This window comes from Arachis hypogaea, chromosome 10 (assembly GCF_003086295.3).
Source record: "Arachis hypogaea cultivar Tifrunner chromosome 10, arahy.Tifrunner.gnm2.J5K5, whole genome shotgun sequence".
Lineage (NCBI taxonomy): Eukaryota > Viridiplantae > Streptophyta > Magnoliopsida > Fabales > Fabaceae > Arachis > Arachis hypogaea.
In genome coordinates, this window is record NC_092045.1 from 71,819,619 (window position 1) to 71,823,377 (window position 3,759).

The 3,759-nt window shown below is 44.3% G+C and overlaps 1 non-coding gene across 1 annotated transcript; it reads right to left on the reverse strand.

The window, feature by feature from the left end:
- Positions 1–262: 262 nt before the first annotated feature.
- Positions 263–370, reverse strand: LOC112718814 (small nucleolar RNA R71). The gene has a single exon (XR_003161140.1). It is a non-coding gene; the product is annotated as a small nucleolar RNA R71 (small nucleolar RNA).
- Between the last annotated feature and the right edge of the window lie 3,389 nt (positions 371–3,759).

A 3,759-nucleotide genomic window follows, 5' to 3' on the forward strand; every position in this document is an offset into this window, starting at 1 on the left:
TTCTCTAATGCAACAGAATTGCAAGTTCCATGGACTTCCACTGGAAGATCCTCATCAGGTTTTGGCTGAGTTCTTGCAAATCTGTGACACTGTTAAGACTAATGGGGTTGACCCTGAGGTCTACAGACTTATGCTATTCCCTTTTGCTGTAAGAGACAGAGCTAGGACATGGGTGGACTCACAACCTAAAGAAAGCCTGGACTCTTGGGAAAAGCTAGTCAATGCCTTCTTGGCAAAGTTCTTTCCACCTCAAAAATTGAGTAAGCTTAGAGTGGAAGTCCAAACCTTCAGATAGAAGGAAGGAGAATCCCTCTATGAAGCTTGGGAAAGATACAAACAATTAATCAGAAAGTGTCCTTCTGATATGCTTTCTGAATGGAGCATCATAGGTATTTTCTATGATGGCCTCTCTGAACTATCCAAAATGTCTTTGGATAGCTCTGCTGGAGGATCTCTTCATCTGAAGAAGACGCCTACTGAAGCTCAAGAACTGATTGAAATGGTTGCAAATAACCAATTCATGTACACTTCTGAAAGAAATCCTGTGAACAATGGGACTAGTCAGAAGAAAGGAGTTCTTGAGATTGACACTCTGAATGCCATATTGGCTCAGAATAAAATATTGACTCAACAAGTCAATATGATTTCTCAAAGTCTGTCTGGAATGCAAAATGCACCAAGCAGTACTAAGGAGGCTTCATCTGAGGAAGAAGCCTATGATCCTGAGAACCCTTCAATGGAAGAGGTGAATTACATGGGAGAACCCTATGGAAACACCTATAATCCTTCATGGAGAAATCATTCAAATTTCTCATGGAAGGATCAACAGAGACCCCAACAAGGTTTCAACAATAATAATGGTGGAAGAAACAGGTTTAGCAATAGCAAGCCTTTTCCATCATCTTCTCAACAACAGACAGAGAGTTCTAATCAGAATAACTCTGACTTAGCAACCATGGTCTCTGATCTGATCAAAACCACTCAAAGTTTCATGACTGAAACAAGGTCCTCCATTAGAAATTTGGAGGCACAAGTGGGTCAGCTGAGCAAGAAAATTACTGAACTCCCTCCTAGTACTCTTCCAAGCAATACAGAAGAAAATCCAAAAGGAGAGTGCAAGGCTATCAACATGGCCGAATTTTGGGAGGAAGAAGAGACAGTGAACGCCACTGAGGAAGGCCTCACTGGGCGTCCACTGGCCTCCAATGAGTTCCCCAATGAGGAACCATGGGAATCTGAGGCTCAAACTGAGACCATAGAGATTCCATTGGACTTACTTCTGCCATTCATGAGCTCTGATGAGTATTCTTCCTCTGAAGAGGATGAGTATGTCACTGAAGAGCAAGTTGCTAAATACCTTGGAGCAATCATGAAGCTAAATGACAAGTTATTTGGAAATGAGACTTGGGAGGATGAACCCCCTTTGCTCACCAAAGAACTGGATGACTTGTCTAGGCAGAAACTGCCTCAAACGAGACAGGATCCTGGGAAGTTTTCAATACCTTGTACCATAGGCACCATGACCTTCAAGAAGGCCTTGTGTGACTTAGGGTCAAGTGTAAACCTCATGCCTCTCTCTGTAATGGAGAAGTTAGGGATCTCTGAGGTACAAGCTGCAAAAATCTCACTAGAGATGGCAGACAACTCAAGAAAACAAGCCCATGGACTTGTAGAGGATATTCTGGTTAAAGTTGAAGACCATTACATCCCTACTGATTTCATAGTCCTAGAGACTGGGAAGTGCATGGATGAATCCATCATCCTTGGCAGACCCTTCCTAGCCACAGCAAGAGCTGTGATTGATGTTGATAGAGGAGAGTTGATCATTCAAGTGAATGAAGAATCCTTGGTGTTTAAGGCCCAAGGATATCCCTCTGTCATCATGGAGAGGAAGCATGAAGAGCTTCTCTCAAAGCAGAGCCAAACAGAGCCCCCACAGTCAAACTCTAAGTTTGGTGTTGGGAGGCCACAACCAAACTCTAAGTTTGGTGTTGAACCCCCACATTCAAACTCTAAGTTTGGTGTTGGGAGGTTCCAACATGGCTCTGAGTATCTGTGAGGCTCCATGAGAGTCCTCTGTCAAGCTACTGACATTAAAGAAGTGCTTGTTGGGAGGCAACCCAATGTTATATTTTATCTATTTTCTTTTGTTATTTTATCTTTTTTTTGTAGGTTGATGATCATAAGAAGTCACAAAATCAATGAAAAAAGCAAAAACAGAATGAAAAACAGGAAGAAAAACAGCACACCCTGGAGGACGCACTTACTGGCATTTAAACGCCAGTGAGGCTAGCTGTTGGGCGTTTAACGCCCAGTCTGGCACCATTCTGGGCGTTTAACGCCAGAAAGGGGCACCAGACTGGCGTTAAACGCCAGAAAAGGGCAAGAAGCTGGCGTTAAACGCCAGAAATGGGCACCAGCCCGGCGTTTAACGCCAGAATTGGCACAAAACGAGATTTTGCTTGCCATTTGGTGCAGGGATGACTTTTCCTTGACACCTCAGGATCTGTGGACCCCACAGGATCCCCACCTACCCCACCACTCTCTCTCTTCTTCTTCACCCATTCACCAATCACCTCAACACCTCTTCCCCAAAAACCCTTCACCTATCAAATCCCATCTTTCTCTTCACCACTCACATCCATCCTTCATAAAACCCCACCTACCTCACCATTCAAATTCAAACCACTTTCCCACCCAAACCCACCCTCAAATGACCGAACCCTACCCTTCCCCCTCTCCTATATAAACCCTCCTTCACTCCTCCCTTTCCACACACCCTAAACACCATTTCTCTCCCCTTTGGTCGAACACAAAGCCATTCCCTTTCTCCTCATTTCTTCTTCTTCTCCTCTCTTCTTCCTTCTTTTGCTCGAGGACGAGCAAACATTTTAAGTTTGGTGTGGTAAAAGCATTGCTTTTTGTTTTTCCATAACCATTTATGGCATCCAAGGCCGGAGAAACCTCTAGAAAGAGGAAAGGGAAGGCAAAAGCTTCCACCTCCGAGTCATGGGAGATGGAGAGATTCATCTCAAGGGTGCATCAAGACCACTTCTATGAAGTTGTGGCCTTGAAGAAGGTGATCCCCGAGGTCCCTTTTTCACTCAAAAAGAGTGAATACCCGGAGATCCAACATGAGATCCGAAGAAGAGGTTGGGAAGTTCTTACCAACCCCATTCAACAAGTCGGAATCTTGATGGTTCAAGAGTTCTATGCCAATGCATGGATCACCAAGAACCATGATCAAAGTGTGAACCCGGATCCAAAGAATTATCTTACTATGGTTCGGGGGAAATACTTGGATTTCAGTCCGGAAAGTGTAAGGTTGGCATTCAACTTGCCTATGATGCAAGGAGATGAACACCCTTACACTAGAAGGGTCAACTTTGATCAAAGGTTGGACCAAGTCCTCACAGTCATATGTGAAGAGGGCACCCAATGGAAGAGAGATTCAAGAGGGAAGCCGGTTCAATTGAGAAGGCATGACCTCAAACCCGTGGCTAGAGGATGGTTGGAGTTTATCCAACGCTCAATCATTCCCACTAGCAACCGGTCTGAAGTTACCATAGACCAGGCTATCATGATTCATAGCATCATGATTGGAGAAGGAATAGAAGTTCATGAGGTTATAGCTCAAGAACTTTATAAGGTGACGGACAAGTCCTCTACCTTGGCAAGGTTAGCCTTTCCTCATCTCATTTGTCACCTCTGTTATTCAGTTGGAGTTGACATAGAGGGAGACATCCCCATTGTTGAGGA